Genomic DNA, 22266 nt, shown 5'->3' on the forward strand with positions numbered 1-22266 from the left:
GAATTTACATGATTTCCTGTTAGCGGAAAGTACGAATATATAAAACTTGGAATTTGAGCTCAAAATAAAATCGCTAAAAGCGCACAATAAAGAAGCTCATTCACTCAAATGATATTTTTGTTCCATTTGGAATTTTACTCAAGTATTAATTCTAGCTGATATTGATATTGATAACTGATAATGAGGCATAAACTACCCTTAAATTACAACTTAAAAGGAACCTTAATGCAACCACACGTCTAGAATTGCCTTATGGGAAAATCCTATTAATACTCTATACAAATTATAGATCTACATCTGTTCAATACGCGAACGGAAATAGATAGAAAATAGTTGGAGAAAATCATCAAAAGCGTAAAGAAGAAGAAGAAATATATTTTTGAGAAATGAAGTACTTCCGGCTGCAAGATTTTCATTCTAGAAGCTTCATTCATGAGCTCCATGGTGACATTGTGCATTTATTGTAAGTTCTGCTGACTACGCACACACAATAGAACAATAAGTGGGGAAAAAAAACAATACTTTTTCGGACTCAAATGACTTCCAATCGGATATCACCGGAAAAAAAATTGGAACTCTACACACAACTACAACACAATGGGCGAGCTACAATCTACAAAAATGATTCATTTGGCCATTTGACCTCTAAAAATAGGCCTGATAAACGTTATCAAAATTGTTGCGTATTTCTTCTCAAATTGAGAACAAATGCTCTCCAAATTATAACTTTAAAAAATTTATTTGGTATTTTAATTAAAAATTCATTTGTTTGGTTACTCATTTTTGATGCACACCCCCCCACCACGCGAGCGAGTTAAAATGTGGTTTTTCCATGAAATATTTTGTAACAATAAAAATATATAACAATGAAAACCCAATATAGAGGGAGAAGTAGGAACAATATGGAGGAGTTACCCATTTCGCATTACCCTTACTAACTGAATGGGAGAGGTAACATGAGAGAAAGAGAGAGCGACAGAGAGGGACTGAATAGCATGTTGGAGATGTAGATTATTACAAAATGTTAACAAACGATTAACCAATAAAATCAAAGATATTATCCAACAAAACCACATTTTCAATACTTTTCCTTACTTTGGGGGAGCAGGAGGAGACTTCGAAATGTTCATTTCCGGTAAAATGTCAAAAGTTAATATCTGCACAATGGTAAAAACAAAACAAAAAAGAGAAAACAAAGTATTTCTCAAAGAAAACAAAGAGAAAACTTGCAAAGGAAGCCCCACCAATTGTGGGGAAAATGGCTAATTATAAATTACCATCTCACACACCGATATCAAGTGTATAATTGCAAAAGCAGCACAACAAAAATGGCCAGACAGATTGCCAGTAATGGTAATAAAGGAAGATTCTATAAAACTATTGCAGATCAGTTACCTAGACAACCATGGTTTAAGGGGAACTGTCACTAATGAATGGGTTGTTACGACAATAAGCAGGCTGAGAGCGAACCACGCTGGTATGTGGATCGTATCTTCACAGGATCAACAAAAGGTCCTCTCTCTCCTCTTTGCCGTAGATTGCAATGAGGAGGAGGATTTCAAACATATAATAATGGATATGTCCACGTTATGTGGTAGAAAGGAAACGAAGGTTTGACGTCTTATACAGGTATTTAGTTGCACCATTTCGCTACGAAGTCATAATATTCTCCACCCAACATCTATGTGCTTAAATCTATAGCAGAGCTAGCAAAGAAATATGAATGTATTTAAAAGTTATAGCCGATTAGAATGAATGGAAGAAAATGATTAGAGAAGGATTACGGTGATTTTAATTTCGGTTAAGCTATAAGGATGGCAGGAATATACTCGTAGAGTACTGATCCATCCATTAGTTTATGTAAATAGTTGTATATAGTAGAGGGATGAATGTGTGAAGCGAATGTATTTATAAGTAAGAATGTAGAGTGAGTGATATTCTAGTGATAAGCACCTAGACGATGCTGGCTGTATGGCGAAAGCCAATGCCCAAAAAAGGCCCCCCCCAAAAAAAGAATGTATTTCAGAAGATGAAATTTTTCTGGGAGCCACTACTTTCTAGGACGGGTGGGTCTGTGTCGGGATTGTCACCCTGGCACGCGTATGAATGGGCTGCATGAATGTAAATAGGTTTAGGAGTGTAAATGAGTGAGAGGAATATAGAGTACTCCACATTTAGGATGAATGTATTTATTGGGATGAATATACTTATTAGGATGAGTGTATGAGTATGTATATAAATTTTGTATGATAGGTGATTTTACAAATTTAGGTTAGATCTCTATGGGATGCGAGGAATATCGAGTACTCCACCGCAACATTAGTTAGTTAGGTTAAAAGGAAAGATTTAGTTAGGCCAACTAATAGGTTAGTTTCGACAAGATTAGATGTTATAGTAAATCAAGTAAAATAGTAAAGTGTCTATTCTCCGATATACGTATTTTTTTTTGCCTTTTTTCTTGGCATTGGCTTTCGCCATACAGCCAGCATCGTCTAGGTGCTTATCACTAGAATATCACTCACTCTCCATTCTTACTTATAAATACATTCGCTTCACACATTCATCCCTCTACTATATACAACTATTTACATACAAACTTGCAACTAATGGATGGATCAGTACTCCTATATTCCTAGATGTTGGGTGGAGAATATTATGACTTCGTAGCGAAATGGTGAAACTAAATACCTGTATAAGACGTCAAACCTTCGTTTCCTTTCTACCACATAACGTGGACATATCCATTATTATATGTTTGAAATCCTCCTCCTCATTGCAATCTACGCGAAACTTCTCCGATATAGTTTAGATACAAAGGACCTTTGATGTTGCGCACCTTTCAAAACAAAACAAAGAAAAAAAGAAGAAGATGATGTAATACAGCATCTTCATTATATATATTATTTATTTTACAGGAACTAAATGGAAAAATTAGAATGGATACCACTTCCTCTTATAACAATTTTACTTAAATTAATTACATTTTCTCAGAACTTGTTGTTTAACATAACACAGGCACTCAGCTGACTTGAATCTTACCAAGTTCACTGCAATGCCATGAATGATACTGGTAAAAGGGACATAGTTCATCCAGAACTCCACTAAAAGCAATATTCCCTAATTGAACGTCCCCAATCAAAGCGAAGGAGCTAACAAAGGAGGGGGTAGGTCAAAGTTTAAATGAAATTCTTGAACACTGGGAAGAGCAGTTTTATTTACACTTCCATTGGAGTTATAATTTTTGTAACAACCGTAAATATTACTGATTACCTCAGAGGAGATCCTTCTACATCTCTTCCATATCTGAGATTAATGGTCGGGTACCAAAGCAAAATATCGAATTGATTCATTGTCTATAATGAGTTTCTTAGATTAATTCACAATTGTTGAACAAATAAGTTTACTTCTTTCGGTAGTGCGCTTGCTCTTGTCGTGTACTTAAAGGAAATTACTTATCTTGGAGGACGAGAATGTTAAAAAGCTGAATTACCCCTCAACTCAATGCTCTGATAATCCCGAAACATTGCGGACACGTTTAGCTATCGCTATAGCGGGTGGTTTTGGCCATTGAATTTATAGCAAGTAACTAAAGGTGTAGCTAGTTTAACAACATTACCATCTTACAGTTCCACCATTAAATTTTCCATTTTAGGGTTATGCCCGATATTAGGGGTTCTCCAAAACTGATATATAGAATAGAATAGATTAAATTAAGGCGGCCTCAAGGCCTAAGCCACTGCGACCCCTTTGGATCTATTGTGGCTCCCCGACTTTAGAGCTCGCCTTCCAGACCTGTCCTTTTAATCAGACTCTTTATTCTGGAGAGTGACTCTTGGGTAAAGCTCTCAAGGCCTTGGTTGTATCCTCCTCCGAGGAAGTAACATCCTTAGCCCAGACAAGCCCCTCACACTGACACAACACGTGCAGTGCCGTTTCCTCCTCCTCTTCCTGACAGAACCTACAAAGGCTATCCATCCGCCAGGGCCCATGCGTTGCATCTGTTTTCTGAGCCTGCAGTGGCCAGTTAATAAGCCTACAATTATCCTTATAGCCCCACGCGGGCTTGACGGATTAATTCTGCGGTCAGCCTCGGCGAATAACCCCTAATGAACTCCTTCGCCTGTCTCTGCCCAGTGGTGGCAAGCCTTGAATTGACCTGGTAGGAACTGACCGAGAAAATTACGACTTTAGAATTATTAATTCTTCGCCTTTTAATCTCGGTAGCGCAGAAAAGTGGATATATCCAGGGGATATTTGTACACAGAAATTAACACAACTGCAACAATAGCTCAGACGAGTGCGCTAGGTGAATATTCGCTTCCCAGTTTTCTATCCAATCTCTTGTGTTTACGTACTTCAATTCCAAGTACTCCAATTGTCGATTTACTGTTATCACCACTTCCAACTTAAATCTGCCAGTTGAGCCCATTACAATGATTTGTATGTATGTGTTCAGCCGAGAGCAGAGGAAAATGTTATATAAACTAGACGCGCTGTGGGCGGCCAGAAGACGCCGTCGTTATTCGCTATACTGGAGGCGGTGCTCCTCTCTACATTTCAAATGTACGAGGAACTTGGTGGTACTTTACACCCGCCCGCCCCTCTCGCACCACAAACCCGGGACCAACTCAAGAGATTTTCCAAGATATCAATAACCTATTTTCTTTCTGCATATTTTGTGCCAAAACCATTTTTCTTCCAAGTGCTTTTCACTGTAATTTTCTTTTAATCTTAGTAAGCATACTACACAAATAAGAGAAGAGAACTAAGCATTTCTCTTAATCCAAGATATTACGTATATAACACTGGAGTGAATTTTCACAGACTGTCTTACTGTGATTCCTTTTTCAGAGCTAAAACAGTGAGAGGAGAAGACTTCCCAACATTTAATGTTAACAACGTAAAACCAATTGTAATTTTCCAACAAATTATAAGTCTTGAATACGATCTATATCATATTTTAGATTCTCTAGATCGAAAGCTTGGCAAATATATATGTATATATCGGCTTTAATCTTTCTTCTCTCTAGATTAATGAATCAGTCACCAAAAAAAGATTAAAAATTCTCTTAGGATTCACCTCGTGAAAGCAACGGAGAAGAAAGTAATGGAAGAGAACCACTCTAACCTCGTGGAAGCGAGTCGCTGTTACATCGTGGAAACCACGAAGAAGAAAGCAATTTAAAGAGAGCCTCTGTTACTTCTTGGAAACCACGAAGAAGAAAGAAATGGAAGAGAGCCACTGTTACCTCGTGGAAGCCACGAAGAAGAAAGTAATGGAAGAAAACCACTCTTACCTCGAGGAAGCCACGAAAAAGAAAGTAATGGAAGAGATAGAACAACTGATACCTCGTGGAAGCCACGAAGAAGAAAGTAATGGAAGAGATAGAACAACTGATACCTCGAGGAAGCCACGAAGAAGAAAGTAATGGAAGAGATAACAACTGATACCTCGTGGAAGCCACGAAGAAGAAAGTAATGAAAGAGATAGAACAACTGATACCTCAAGGAAGCCACGAAGAAGAAAGTAATGGAAGAGATAGAACAACTGATACCTCGAGGGAGCCACGTAGAAGAAAGTAATGGCAAAGAGCCACTGTTACCTCATGAAAACCACAAAGAAGAAAGTAATGGAAGAGATAGAACATCTGATACCTCGAGGAAGCCACGAAGAAGAAAGTAATGTAAGAGATAGAACTACTGATACCTCGTGGAAGCCGCGAAGAAGGAATTAATGGAAGAGAGCAACTGTTACCTCATGAAAACCACAAAGAAGAAAGTAATGGAAGAGATAGAACAACTAATACCTCGTGGAAGCCACGAAAAAGAAAGTAACGGAAGAGATAGAACAACTGATACCTCGTGGAAGCTACGAAGAAGAAAGTAATGGCAAAGAGCCACTGTTACCTCGTGGAAGCCACGAAGAAGAAAGTAATGGAAGAGAGAGAGCCACTGTTACCTCGTGGAAGCCACGAAGAAGAAAGAAATGGAGGAGAGAGAGATACTCTTACATTGTGGAAGTCAAGGAGTAAAAAAAAGTGGAAGGGGCTGGAACAAACGAAAGCTGTAAAAGAAGGAGCTATTATTTGTTTTCCATCAATATATTGGTAAATTGAGGCATTAGGAGCCAATCAGGATCTAAAATACTATAAATAAATGCAATTATATGCTGTAAAGACAATTTGTAATGATTGGAAGGAAGTAGTTTTATTGGAGTAAAGAGTTATTTCCTGCTAAATAAATGCAAGCTATTTTTAGCAATGATTTTTTTTTTTTTGGAGCAACTATTGTGTGAAAAAGATAAAATGATTCTTACTGATTTTAAAATATTCATTTTGGTTGAAAATCAAACGATTGCCCCAACTGTGGATAGCGCACTTGTAAGGGAGCAGATTGCTTTAACGCAAATTGAAACTCTACTTGAATTTGTATCTGAACTTAGTTACAAATTTTCCAATTTAAATGTTTCCAACTAAGTAGAACATATCACTGTGATTTCCTGACCTAGTAAATTTCCAATTTCCCCCAGGGAAGACTTAAGTACAGATTGTTAGAATTAATTAAGTGAAACAGTCTCTGAATGTAGGGACCCTTACCTTAGCTTTGTAGAGATAGCGAACAGAGCGAACAGGTGAATTAGTGCCCATTACTGGGAAATTCTACAGTTTATTTTAATCAGTTAAAAGGAGTAATTCCCTGGAGGGCTTTGTAGCGGAGCAGGAGCAAGAGGGACCAGTTAACCCTGAAGTACATGCAAATTGGAGTGTGATTCCGTATACAATTTAAATAGCAATTGGAATACTTCCGGTGGTAACTTAGAATAGAATTTCTCCGCCAATGAAATGCATCTCTTACTAAAGGTCAGAGAAGTTAGAAACTATTACAGTGTAAAGTCACTTCCGGTTTTTCGGATTTCCCACCCCCCCAAAAAAATTTGTTAGTCGCAAACCAATTTTTAAAAAAAAAACTGACGTTTTAAAAGTTAACTGAAGTTCAAAATTTGAACAAAATCAGCCGATCACACTATGGATTAAGTTTACAGTAAGCAAGCGATTATTTCGATAATCGATTTGATTTTTAAACTTTGATTACACATTAAAATACATGAAGGAATATTACGATTATAACAATCGTTTTTATCCAAGAAACTTTATTTATTTAGGAGGGGGTTAAATAAAGTGTTCTAAACTTTCATTTTAGGTATTTTAAGGTTTTACCATCTCGTAAGTATTCGAATATTAAATTTATAACCAATCTTCCAAGAAGATAGGAAAGCAATACAACGGTAGTGCAGATTTAAAGTCGTACTATGAATTTGCCAAACGCATTCATTTTAAGCTGATCTAATGGCGTACTTAAGCTTAAATGTCAGTTTAGCTTGCACTTACAGCTCAATTAATAGTTTGGTTCAGAGGGAATGTGTTGCATTCTATCTACATTATTATTGTATTTATCTTTTTTTAAAGCAATTCTATGTTAAGACAATTCAATTATATTCGTAAATTATGGTAAGAAAAAGTCATGTGAATGTTCATAAGAGATTATTTTCATGAAACTGTCGAATATTGGCAAAAACTATTCGAAAACGATGTCAACTTAATAAAAAATTTCTTGAAAATTGAGAATAATTTGTTTTTTCGAATAATTTGTTAGCATTTTGTCTCAATATCTACGTAAAATTAATATTATTTCTAAAATGACAAAAAAAAGTTAATAAAACATGAGGAAATAATAAAAGACTTAAAAAAAAAAAATAAGTTTTAAAGGTATTGAAGCTACGGGGCGTGGCTACACTAGTGGTGGGCGTGGTTAGACTAGAGGTAGGCATGACCCGCCCACAGTCTCCTACCCTACTTCACTGTGATTGGCCACTACTTTAAACCTTAAAAAATCAATGAAATAATTAATTTAAAATTTTTTTTCCAAATTTTTCCCATAGGTATTTGATAAACTTTCAAAATAAGCAAGAAAAAAAAATTCCCTTTAAAAATACGATAAATAATATTTCTTTTGGAATAATACTTCATCTTTTACACAATTATCGTTAACAGAAACAGAAAAGTTGAGAATTTATGTTGTTTAATCGTGAAATAGATAAAATAGGAATGGGCTAGATAGCCGCCATTAAATAGGCTATAAGCTTACTTTACACTCCAATCGGTGGAGAACTCTAGTGGCCATTTCTACATTCACATTTAACCATGTAGACGACTCACTAGACTTAAATAGGACTATCTTACACTCACAGTTAACCATGTTGACGACTCAATAGACTTATTTAGGACCATCTTACACTCATATTTAACCATGTTGACGACTCACTAGACTTATATAGAACTATCTTACATTCACATTTAACCAAGTTGACAACTCACTCTTCTCACTTGTCTCTCTCTTCAGATCGTATACATCTTTCGCCTTTTTCTTTTTTATTAAAGATGTAGGTAAAGAGTTTCAAAATAAGAGAATTGAATAGGGAATGAATAATTGCAAGTAGCTGTTCCGAATGGAGTACTGTAGGATTGTGAGTGAACTGCTCTGGTGTTACTAAGATCTAAGATCTCCGAAAATATTGCGTGGATTAATTGCTGAAGAATAAAGTAAGTAAGTAAAGTAAAGTAATCACCTATTTTTTCAGGCGGGGCTTAACGTCCAACTACCAATTAGGTGTCGTGGACGGAGGCGACTAGCAAACATACTTTACTGTAAATTTCTTTTATTAAACATTAAACAAAATCCAAGGCCTAAGACCGGCAATCGAACCCAGTACCACAATGCATATTAGCTTTGCAGGTCTCGCCTCTAACCGCTCAGCTACCGTGGCGCCTTGCTGAAGAATATATAAAGACAACAAAGAAGTATGAGTGAGAGGTAAAATGTTTTATCGCTCTAAAAAATTCAAAATAAACAGAAATTCAAAGTTCTTTGCAATTTTAAATTCAACTCTGCAATAAAGATTCATTATACATCATAGAACGTAATCAAGGTGAGAAAATACTGAGAGATAGAAAACCCAGGTGAGAGAGAAAGAGAGAGAGCGAATATCTTTCAGAAATAGATTCTATTGGACAGTTGGCTTACAAGAGTAACCCATGAATAAGATTTAACCGCTATAGCCACGTCAAGGTTTATCTTTACATACTCTATCTAAACTCTGCTTTCCTAGCTGTAAATTCCTCGCTTGTTAAGCCAAAGATGAACATCTTTTTTTTTCTGCCCCTGTACATATCTGGAATATAGTTGGTATTCCAGCCTTCCATTTTCTATTCCAGTAAATGTTAACATCAAAAGAAAAATCATTCCCCTTCAAAGAACACATTTTAGGTACAAAGTTAAGTCTAGTTGGTAAAATGTAAGAAATATTCGTTTTCACTCAAAGAAAAACATGAATTTTTCTTTTTCATTGTAACATTTAGTATTTGAACAAAACGATTTATACTAAATATATTGTATAAGAGCAGGGCGCCACGGTAGCCGAACGGTTATAGGCTAGACCTGCAAAGCTAAGATGTATTGTTGGTTTAGTAGGTTCGATTCCCCAGTCTAAACCTTGGATTTTATTTAATGGTTAATATGAGAAATTTATAGTAAAGTATGTTTGCTAGTCGCCTTCGTCTACGACACCTAATTGGTAATTGGACGTTAAGCCCCGCCTGAAAAAAAAATAGGCATTACTACTATTATATAAGAGTAAGGATAAATTTGAGAATTTTTACATTCATTTAACGTTTGCAAAGAGTAAACCTGACCGATTTTGGGCTTTTATCCATTATCTGAGGGTTCATTAATCGGTTTGTTGTAGGGATTTCGACTCCAATTATGACTATAAGTCTCCGACTACTGACTCGAATCTAAACCAAACTGATTCTACCTCTATTAATGGACAAAAGTTCTGAAACCGGCCAGGAATACAATCAGGGCCAGATTTAGATTTAAAAGAGGCCCTAGGCTGTTCCACTTATGAGGCCCTTTCACCTCCCATTTTTAAGTTTGTAAATTACAAGAGAGAAAATAAAATACATCACTACTGTGATATACAGGTTGGACCAGTAAGTAATGTCCATAGGTTTACTGTGGGTAGTATATCTGAAGTGGAGTTTAATGACGTATTGGCCAACTTCATATTTTCCACTGTTCTTGAGTGACGTCACTTTAATTTTGTTTTTTAATCATTACTTTTTTCCAATAAAAATGCCATTACTCAGAAAGTTTTAGTCCGAATTTGATTCTGATGACACGGTTAGAAAGACAGATAAATTTTCTAAAAATTGACACCATTTCGAAGCATAAGTTATTCTTCAAACAGCCTCAATCTTCCTCCGAATAGTTGAAAAAAAAAAGTACACGAAATTTTTAAGAAAACTCATTAGGCCCTTATGTGATCATTATCAGACCTAGGTGCTGACCACTTTTTATAAAAGTTTCCTTGCCTAATGGACTTTCAAACGGTATATCATTTTCCAGGATTCCTTTTTATCTTCATAAGAGAAATTACGTTTGTTTTACAAGAAAACGTGTTCATGAGCACTCAACAGTGTTAGTTTAACAAGTTGTTAATTCATTGAAAACTCTTTTAGATGGACCAGTAGTCAATTTTTACATTAGATTGTCTTAAAATAAGGAAGTCAAAGGTTACAAATTGCACTTTAAAAATTTACTTAAGATCTCTCTGAAATATTTGAGAAAATGTTAGGAAATATTTTAAACAAGTACTATTTTTATAATCGAAAGTGTACTGGTTCACCCTGTATAACAATATGTTAAATGTTGATATATAATATGTTATGTTTTTAGAATATTGTAATTTTAATTTTGCTAACAATTTGAATGTAGGCCCCTCTTGATCTTGAGGCCCCTCTAGGCTGAAGCCTAGTTAGCCTATAGGAACATCCGGCCCTGAATACAATAAAGATGCGTGCTCGACGATTAAAGTGCGTTTTTAAAGTATTTTGGGAAGAATAGGTAAGTTGTAACCGCTTAAGTGACTTGCCAATTTAATTGGTGACACTATATCGGTGTTAAACTACTCCTCTTTATTTACTTGCTATAAACTCAATGGCCATACCTAACCTGCTACACCGGATAGCTAAACGTGTCCAGAATGATTCGGCATTAGCAAAGCATTGGAGTAACGAGGAAGTCAGGTAATTAACATTCTCGTCCCCGAAAAATTGTATTTCCTTTAAGTACCCAACAAGAGCAAGCGCACTCTCTTCACGTCCATAAGAAGTAAACATATTTCTACAATTATTAAAGTTAGACTAAAACTTAATGTAGAACAATAAATTAATTTGATACCGTAGCAGAGGGAAGAGAAGAAGTAGTTAGGATAAATCCCAGGCTGACGTAGCAAAACAAGGGTCCTGGAGGAATTTGTATTAACAACCCCACTTTAGAGTGATAGCAGAATATTTTACAACTTGTGGGTCCTAAAGGACGCAGAGTAGAGATCTTCCTTCGCTAAGGGTCGAGATCCTGGCCAGCAGTATAAAAAAAAAAAGAAAAAAAGAGGGGGTCAAAGCAGAACCCGGGTCACTTTATCACCGACGTGGCCACCAGCTGCGCCCGAACCAGAGGATGCTGCTGGAAATACCCTCACACACGCACACAAGTACTCTGTGATTCGACCTTTCTGTACCCTAATAATTCACTCTGAAGTTGTGACGTCACCATTTCCACACCACTAGCTCTGGAATCACTTCATTTCCCTCTAGGGTTTATTAATCTGGATAAATTACCTCATATTATAAAGTTTAGCTTGGGTATGATTTTCATTATTTCCTGTCGTAATAATTATATTAATTTGATCAATTATAACAGAACTTCTCAAAAACTGAGGTCGGCCTTAACTAAATTAAATATGTTAAAATGATTCAAACTACTAAATACACATCAAAACAATGATACAAGTCCCAAATCTTTGGGGGATAGAGTTGAGGGGGCTGAAAGAACTGCTCTAATCCCAAAAGAATCCTTTCCATACCTAAATTCTCCCAAAATCGCCCAAGCTCCTTAGTTTGAATCAAATTTAACCTATCACAATGAACCTGAATATTCCTTAAATCAAAGTTCTAGTTCTTTTCCTGTTAGATTAGATTAGATCCTAATAGGACGGCCATTAAAGGCCTACACCACCCGCGACCCCAATAGATCTCTTTCTTTCCTGGTTACAAAACATTTCCATAAATCTCGATCACCCTGTACGAATCCTCTTATCCCAGAAAATCCTAGAGGTTGACTGAAGCGCCAGTGTCTTTCTCAATTGACAGTTATCAAATTATAGGGGAGAGTCATCTTAGGACGGCTACTCCTTCATATTGCATCTGGCAGTAACGTAGTATCAGCATATTTACTAATAATTGTACTACATATTTTACAGATGTAAATTTCAAAATAATTAAAAATAAAAAAATTATTTTTTATATTTAAGTAAGGTGTGATAAGATTAAGATTGGAAACGGGACAGGACCTACGCCCCACGGCACCGCAGCCACTAGAGGCTTATTGTGCCTTCCCCTTTTTGAGTGTAATAGTTGAAGCCTCCCCTTCTAAAAAGGTTGAAGACTTTCCCTAACTAGTTCTTTTTTTGCGCTACTATCTCCTTTGGCCTCAAAAGTTCCAAAGGTTTCATAGCGCAACCGCTCGATTGCAACACAACCGAACAACAGGTGAGAGGCCGACTCCTCCTCTTCCTGACACAGTCTGCTCAGAGGTAATAAGCCCCATGCCCTGTGAATAGGCCTGTGATCAGAGTAATCTGATTCCACACCCAAACACATGGTCTCAAGGTGTGATAGATTAAATACTTTTGTCTAATTAGTGATTACTTAACTTCCTAATTATGGCTAATAATTCGAGTTTTCGGGTCATCAGTTTCCTGTAACTTTACTACCGGTCACGTTGCAGGTTTCCTCAAAAAAAGAAAGAGCCTAAAAAAAAATTTAATTGATAACCTTACAAAGATAATGCAAAACCGGAATTTCATCCAAAATGAAGTATAGCCTCATTTTTTTTGCCAATTAGAACAGCACAATGACTGCTGAAATAAAAAGTAGGACGAGAATTTCATGGCTAAATTTTCTATTTCATCCATCAAATATATCCGAGTAACATCAGCTGAAATTGATACACTTTTTCCGAGCGAAGAAATAAAAAAAAAAAGAAAGTATTTTCCAGTATCCTTAAGGAAACAATGGATTTTCTTTGTTTCAAAACATTTATGCTAAACAATTTTTCTTATTTTCCTAATACTGCTAGAGAATAAAGAGTTGGTGAAGAAAAATGGACTATTAAGAAAAATATGCAGAAGAAGTGAGGCGATCCTACTGGAAAGAAAAACTGTTTATTCTGGTTCGTTGAATCAAATGAAGAAAAACTTTTGTTCCTCCCCCCTCCTCCAAAATAAAATAAAATTGAAGAACTTTCCCCCACCTCTAATGTTTGAAATAAAAGTTAAGATCAAAGTTAGCGGGTGGAAATTATTAATTACAATCTTTACTCCTGATGTAATCATAATAAAGAAAAAAAAAATAATTTTTTTACTGGATAAAAGAGAGTTTATGGTTTGGAAAGAAGAAAAAGGAAAAACCGCATTAAAGGCACTTTTCCAAGATATTAGCAACTTTATCAAAGGATTTTCTAAGGCGAAAAATGTTATTACATCAATAACTATAAAGTCGGAAAATATCGTTTATCCCGTTTTCTCATTAAACCTGCAGGGATTTTTGTTTGGGATGAAAAGTGAAGTGATCCCCCTCCCCCCCGGTTAAGTACATTAATTTCCGCTCAGAAGAGAGAGAACCACTCACTCATTCGCGCGCTCTCTCTCTCTCTCTCTCTCTCTCTCCACAGTTTTCAGAGAAGTCTCTGCTATCCTGGACACTGCAAACACCTTGAGGGACACTGCACAAATCTCAAAATTACCATGAATTTTGTTTCCATCCAAAGTTTTGAAACTTGATAGAAAAATCGTAGAATGTTGCAAGTATGGGATCCCCTTCCATGTTCCAATGGAAACATAGTTTTATTGAAAATAGAAAAACTACAACTACAATGTTATTAAATGAGAACTTCCATAAGTTTTTGGATTTCTAGCAATGGAACAACAATTTCTCCCCCCCCCCCAAATGTGCATATTTAAAGCATTTCCACCAGAAACTTCTTCCAGAAAGGTTGATGATTTTAAAAGGAGGGATGATTCTCCGTGAAAAGCTGACAACTTAAAGCTCTATCCAAGATGTGTGAAACAGAAAGTTTGTGTACTTTAATTGGGCTTGTAGTAACACCTTGAATGGATATTCTTATTCAGAAAAAAAAGAGGAATAGAACCCATTCCCTGGAAACAACGAACATTTACTAGGGAATTCATCTTTTACAGCATCATTTTGTATTTTTGTGTGGAAGTGGTCAAGATCTAAGAACAGCAATCTGTGCAGATCATGAGCACAAAATCATCCGACAAAGAAGAATTCTTAGCCTGATGCTAAGAGATTTAACCAGTAAATCTAAATTTCGGCCACGTAAGAAATGATGATGTCATATGTGAAAAAATTCGAACACTTATGAGACTTTCTACGACTACAATCTACGTAATAAAAGTTTATTGAATCGCCAGATCAAACGATAAAATAGCACTTCCGCTCATCACATTTAAAACTCAACTTAAAAATTTAATAGCTGCTAATATTATAAAAGAATGACGCTGACAAAGTGCACATTTTTTCACTCGATTTGAAATATAAACTTAACATTGACTTTAAACTCACTCTGGACAACAAAAGACTTATAAGCCTTTCATCATATATAAGATTTATAAGGCGCCACGGTAGGCGAGCGGTTAGAGGCGAGACCTGTGAAACTAATATGTATTGTGGTACTGGGTTCGATTCCCGGTCTTAGGCCTTGGATTTTATTTAATGGTTAATAAAAGAAATTTACAGTAAAGTATGTTTGCTAGTCGCCTCCGTCCACTACACCTAATTGGTAGTTGAACATTAAGCCCCGCCTGAAAAAAATAGGCGATTACTTTACTTTACTTACAAAAGACTTATACATGTAAGTATATTAAAGCCAATCTGAGCTTATGGCATCGAACTATGGGGTTCAACCAAACGCTCAAATCTACAAAGGATCCAAGTTCTTGCAGTCTAAAATTCTACTGCTCTATAGTAAACGCTCCTTTCTACGTCACCAATCAAACCATTCACACAGACTTGAACATTCCTTTCGTGCAACACAAGTTGCTGAAAACACGATACAGAAAATTCCATCTTAACATTCAAACACATCAGAATCCACTTGTACAACATCTATCTTCAAGAACATTTCCAGACAACACTTCTGAGACGTCTTAAAAGACAAGTGGCCTCGCGATCTCCTCTCTGATGATGAAGAGAGTCAGTAGAATGTAGAATGTTTTTGGAGTGTTACCGCTGAGGTAACTTCTCCACTCTGATGGTGTGATATGTTGCTTATTGTTATCATTGTTGCTTATAACGCAATGCGTTGATTGTAACTAAATAAATGATTTTTTAAAAAAAACATTGACTTTAATAAATTCAGAAATAAAATTAAAATCTACCGTAGAATTCAAGAAAATTCTTCTTTCTTTCTACACTCAGATAAAATTCAAAGTACGAGGGTCGTTTGAAAAGTCCGTGCAAAGTCAGAGAGATAGCACCACTGGCGCGTATCGAGGTTATGTTTAGTTAGTAGCATCTCTTGGAAGAACACACACTAAGTTTCAGCCAGATCGGTCTATTTCTTTGTGTTTGGCATTCGTTTGAATCGAGGAAGTCGAGTGATTTTCAAAAAATGGACGAAAAAGAATTTCGTGTGTTGATTAAACACTACTTTATGAAAGGCAAAACGCCTCAGGAGACTAAAGAGAAGCTTGATAAACATTATGGTGACTGTGCACCTTCGATTAGAACAGTTTACAAGTGGTTTCAAAATTTTCGGAGTGGCCATATGGGCACAAGTGACGCTGAACGTTCTGGACGCCCTGTTGAGGTTACTACTCCAGAAATCATTGATAAAATCCATGATATGGTGATGGATGACAGAAGAGTGAAGGTGCGTGAGATTGCTAGTGCTGTGGGCATCTCGAATGAACGGGTACATAATATTTTGCATCAACATTTGGACATGACAAAGCTATCCGCAAGATGGGTGCCGCGATTGCTCACGCTTGACCAAAAACGAAATCGTGTAAGGATGGTTTGCAGCTGTTCTAGAAGAATCCGCAGGACTTTAAGCGTCGTTTCGTTACTGTGGATGAAACATGGATACATCACTACACTCCTGAGACCAAAGTACAATCTAAACAATGGGTTACCAAGGGGGAATCTGCGCCAAAAAAGGCGAAGACCGTTCCTTCGGCCGGAAAGATTATGGCGACTGTCTTTTAGGATTCGCAAGGAATAATCCTCATCGACTATCTGGAAAAGGGTAAAACTATTACAGGTGCATATTATTCATCGTTATTGGACCGTCTGAAAACCGAGCTGCAAGAAAAACGCCCACGATTGGCCCACAAAAAAGTCCTTTTCCATCACGACAACGCACCAGCTCACACCTCAGCAGTTGTGGTCGCAAAATTAATGGAAATAGGGTTCCAACTCGTTTCACATCCCCCCTATTCTCCAGACTTGGCTCCCTCGGACTACTATTTGTTTCCCTAATATGAAGAAATGGCTGGCGGGAAAAAGATTTTATTCAAACGAGGAGGTGATTGCAGAAACGAATGGCTATTTTTCAGACTTGGACAAATCCTATTATTCGGAAGGGATCAACAAACTAGAGCAGCGTTGGACGAAGTGTATACGTCTAAAAGGAGACTATGTTGAAAAATAAAAAAGGTTTACCCCCCAAAATTAAGTAGTTTTTATTTTTGCACGGACTTTTCAAACGACCCTCGTATTATCGTCAATAGTGCTAAAGAAAATATTATAAATAATGAAAAACAGGAAAATGTAACAGGAAAAAAGAAACATCTTAAGATGTCAATAAAGAAATCTAATTATTAAAGAAAAGACTCCAAATTATTATTACTTTTTTTTATTAATGAGAAAAAATCAATTTTCCGGTGATCTTATTTAACTGGAACCCTTAATCAAATCTTCTTTGAGTCATAATTTTAACTTCCTTTTAGAATTTCCTTTGAAGTTCAAAGTTCACTTTTCCTTTTTTTTTCAAAAAGTTTTCATCTAAAATTAACTTTAAAACATTTCGCACAAACAAAATTGCAAAATAAGATTTCCTAATTCCTGTAACGCATAAAATCCTTAATCTAGGGCCACCTTGAGGGTCTGTACACCAGTTTTAAGGGGGTCGGTGATGGTAAATTTTGTAACGGTGATAAGTATAATTAGTATAACAGATAATAAGGGAGGTCGTTTGTAAAAATTGAGGGGATAAATTGTTACTATTACTTCATAATTATTGATTTACAATTTAAGAGTAACGAAACAAAGAACTGGCCATATACTCATTGATTACTCAAAGAAAGATAAACAAATACTTGCATAGAAATCAATATAACTGATCAAAAAAAAAACTAAGAAAAATCAGAAAATAAAAATTAAAGATCAATTGAACGTGTATATTTTTAAAAAGAATCCCAAAGAAGCGGCCCTAAGAGCAAGCAACAGCTCCTCTGATTCACAAAGCCAAGCAATACTTGCTTGAATGTATAAGACTAAGCTGTATGCACACGATAAACAAGAACATGAAGAAGATCAAAATCAATGACAACTTAGTCGACTTAATTTATGACCAATCAGTAATTCGTAAATCTTTTATTGGTGATAGGATTATAGATCCAATCTTAACTAGCAGAAACATGATGTCATATAGTATACTGGGCTGGGCATGATCACACTCTAGGTAAAGCAAAAGTAGCCTTGGGAAGACTAAAAATTAGAACTGGAGATAATAAAAGAAGGTGATGTACCCCTGAATATGTACAAAAAACAGGAGTTAATAAGAAAATAGAAGGAGCAGAATAAATTTTCACAAATTTTCGAGGAAGAAAGAAAAGGTAATGGAGATCTTAAACGCAACAGGTAGTGGAATTGAAGAGCAGAAGTTGATAAGACAAAACATCAACGCGAAAAAAGATAGATCAAAATCCAATTCCAAGACTGGTTTGGGACTGTCTGGGTGCCCTGAAGGAAATTAGTGAACAAAATAAGGTCTTTCTGGTTTGGGTACCTGGTCATTCAGGATATAACGGCAGATTTATTGGCCAGGGCCCTCTTCGTTGGCCCGTAGCCCTATTTTGGGGTCTCCAAGTGTCTTAAGACTTCGGCCATTATTACTATGGGTGCAGACTAGGTCTCAGAAGTTGGTAAGACAAAATATCAACGCGATAAAGATAAATCAGAATCCCATTCCGGACAGAATTAAAGAACAACAAACATGCCTAACCAATTCTATCCTTACAAGAAGATAATAGGATCTGAATCAACTACGGCAACGCAGAAACCGATCAATATTCAGTCACAATTTTTTAATTAAAAGAACATGGCAAAGTAATTGAACAGAAAAACTAATTGAAATTGAATAATAAAAATCCTGACAATCCAACAATATAAGAACAATCAGTTAGCAAATATATGATAGAATTATACTGACATCAGATCCTTTTAGAAAATTGACAGGGTTACAAATGGTACTTCTAATCAGCGACAGATAATCTATATTTCAGATAAAACTCTGTCAATTTAGAATATGAGAATAAATAAAATCTATAAAATGAAAGGCAATTTTTCTTTTTATTCACGTCAATAATAACTGAAAAGCTCAATTTTCATCATTTAAATTCTCCAAAAACATAATACCTGCTGTATTGTTAAATTAATCTAACTAAATTATATTGATGGATTATAAATTATAATCATTAATACAAAGATAATATTAATAATTTCGTTAAACTTGCTATCAATAAAGCTTTCCATCGAATTACTGATAACCTGCGCAGACAAAACATTTTAATAATAGAGCATGGACAAGAACAATGGGTAGTGGCTGATACTGAATTAATACCCCACCCCCTCGAAAAAGAGGAAATTGTAGTAATAATCAGCCAATATACTTAACCGCTGAATTTGGGGAAAGTTCAACAAAAAACTAGTGGGCTTCAGAATTGGTGACTCTAGTATGAGATTTAAGACAAGATTATCAGCATTGCCTTAAACAAGAAAAACAAAATTCTACATAGATTATTTAAAATAGAAACTAGAAAATGAAGTTTATCTCTCTTATAATGTATGAAAATACTACTGTATGGACCGCTGTAGACGAGAAGAAGAGCTAGATCACTGCTAAGATGAAGATCAGAATATCGTCGGATTCTGTGGGTTTATTAATTGTACTTATGAATCGCCTTTTTTTTCTTCTTTTTTTTCCTATATTTCTTTAAGAGCTTAAAATATTCTTTTATTAGATATTTGTATTCATAGCAGGTCAACTCAAGACTGGTTTGGGACTGTCTGGGTGCCCTGAAGGAAATTAGTGGCCAAAATAAGGTCTTTCTGGTATAAGGGAAACGAAACGGCAGACTTATTGGCTCCGGGAACGCTCTGCGGGACACTTCGTTGGCCCGTAGCCCTATTTTGGGGTCTCCAAGTGTCTTAAGACTGCGGCCAATAAACTATGGATGCAGACTAGGTCTCAGATGTTGGTGGCTTGCCACCACAGGGCAGGAATTCATAAAGGGCTATTCGCCAAGGCTGACTGCAAAATTAATTCGTCAAGGCCGTGGTGGGGCTATAAGGATAATTGTAGGGCCTATTAACTAGGCCACTGCAGCAGGCTCAGAAAGCACATGCATCGCATGGGCACCAAGCAGATGGCTAGCTTTTGTAGGTTCTGTGCAGGAAGAGGAGGAGGAAACGGCACTCTGCACGTGTGGCTAAGGATGTTACTTCTCGGGGGAGGAAAAAACCAAGGCCTTGAGAGTTTTACCCAGAATGTGGAGGGTGAGCTCTAGAGTAGGAGAGCCACAATAGATCCAAAGGGGTCGCAGTGGCGTAGGCCTTAAGGGCCACCCTATTAGAATCTTATCTTACATATTTGTACTTTAAAAAAGCTATAAAAGACTGTTTTTTTTTCTAAATGTATTAAGTAATACATGCATAATTTTGTAAAAATATTAATCAACTTTTTTATTTGATTTCTTTTTAATAAAACACCAAATAGATATTAAAACAATTTCTCTAATTCAAACTCATGTAGCCCCAAATATGTTTCCAGTCCAGTCCCACCAGAAAATAACTCTTACCAATCCTAAAATCCCCAAAGAGCATGTTGAATAATTGAAAAAGGACGTCAAAGTTCTTTTGACGCTTCAGCTTCAAGCTGCTAATATTAAAAATGAATATTGGCTTTGAATACATAAAATAACATCAAAATATAAACTGATGCACCAGTTTGAAATGGACCACATAAATGTATGATATCTGGGAACTGGAGAGGGTACTGCAAAGAGCACAATAGATTTTAAATGGTTGCAGGGCATTCTTATTAACCCCCACTCAAAAAAAAAAAAAGGCTTTCTTCTTCAAAGATCAAATCAAACTAAGCCTCATAATTAATGTTCATTACATGAAAATTTTATGCACCTTGGACTGCACCTAAACGGTTGACATGGAATCCCCCTATACTAGACTGAAAAGACAAGAAACTAACCAATGCTACAAAACTTCTCGCCAGACTACTTGACAAACGTTCTAAACTTAACCTACATAACAAAAGCCTCTTACTGTTACTGCGACCTTTTTGGACACACGGCTAAGCGTTCCAACTCACTACGCCTCCAGACATTAGGACATTACAGTCCCAAAAAATACTTCGAAAACTTCTTAACGCTCCGTTCTACTATGTATCTAATCTCACACTATCCATAATGGCCTAAAAATTCCTTTCATTACAGATCTTGCTAACACTCGTTTTCTCAAATTTCATTCTACTCTACAGCAGCTCATCCCTAACCCTCTCATAGAACACCCATCTTCCTCCAAGGAGATTGAAGAGAAGATGGCCTCTCGTGATCTTCTCTTATCGGGAGAACAGTATAGTAAGAGCATGTTACTGGAGTGATACCACTGGGTGCCTTCTCCACTCGTGATTTTCACGTATTTTATTTTATTAGGTACCATATTTGCTTGTTGCAACAACCGTTGCAGTTGTAAATTCCAATAAAAGATTTAAAACAAGAAATTTGTTTTCTTAATTTGAAAAATCAAAACTTAAATTGATTAAGAGTACTGAAAGAATAATTGGAATAACATTTTTTTAAAAAATATTCATGATTAAATACTTTGCAGATTACAGTGATTCAATTTGCATAGTAAATCAAATGGCCCACATCAAACGTTAAACATTAATAATTAATAAAGTCAACTTCTCTGTAGAGTAGTTTATAATTAGCAAGAAATTTATGTCAGTCTAAATTAAAGCAAAAAAAAATAATTGATGAGTAAACTACATTGATAATCATGACTTTTTTTGGGTTATGAATGCCCAAAAAAAAGAGGAGCTAGTTGGATAAATGCTAGCAAAGGAAATCTCCCAGGCTATGCAGCATAGAAACAGCTATATTTATATCAAAAACTAGGCAAAGCTTTTTAGATAATCATGGACCAGTGGTCAAAAAAAAGGGAAAAAAGGAAATTAGAATTGGGCAGGACATTTAATCATAGTTGGCCACCCCCAAAAAAAAGTTATAGAGTGGATTTTCAAGAGATCCAGGAAATGGAGCAGAGTATGTCCACAGGATTTCCAATAATCTGATCAAGGAGAAGGCCAAGAGAAACCAGGAAAGGAGAAAAAAAAAAAAAAATATTTACAGAATCCTGTAAAGAGTGGGCAGAGGAAATGAAATAAAAGATGGATGACCAGAAGAACATTGGCAGTTGAAGACGATAAAATATAGGTTTTTCAAAAAACTATTTATAAAAAAAAATAAAAGTGTTAATTAATCAAAAACTTTTATAGGATTACATTAATTTTAAATATTTTTGTGCAAAAATAAAAAAAATTAACATAACTATTCATAAATAGGATGAAAAAATAATTGCCATTTCAGTCTTAATAGATTTAAGCCTGCCGAGCTTCGAGCTAGGGACTATAGGTCATCTTCAGGGCTAAGTTTTTTACATTACAATAAAAGATTGTTAAAAGGTTGGTGTGTCTTCTGTCTTGTCTGTTCATGGACTGAGTGTATCATGAACAGACAAGACAGAAGACACACCAACCCTGTAA

At 35.9% G+C, this 22266-nt stretch overlaps 1 protein-coding gene across 1 annotated transcript in view; it reads right to left on the minus strand.

Moving 5' to 3' along the window:
• The window catches only part of Reck (Reversion-inducing-cysteine-rich protein with kazal motifs), a 211021-nt gene that overhangs the window by 172677 nt on the left and 16078 nt on the right, over positions 1 to 22266 (minus strand). The window lies entirely within an intron of this gene.

The sequence above is a fragment of the Rhodnius prolixus genome, unplaced genomic scaffold (assembly GCF_049639745.1).
Source record: "Rhodnius prolixus isolate KJV_2025 unplaced genomic scaffold, Rpr scaffold_14, whole genome shotgun sequence".
Lineage (NCBI taxonomy): Eukaryota > Metazoa > Arthropoda > Insecta > Hemiptera > Reduviidae > Rhodnius > Rhodnius prolixus.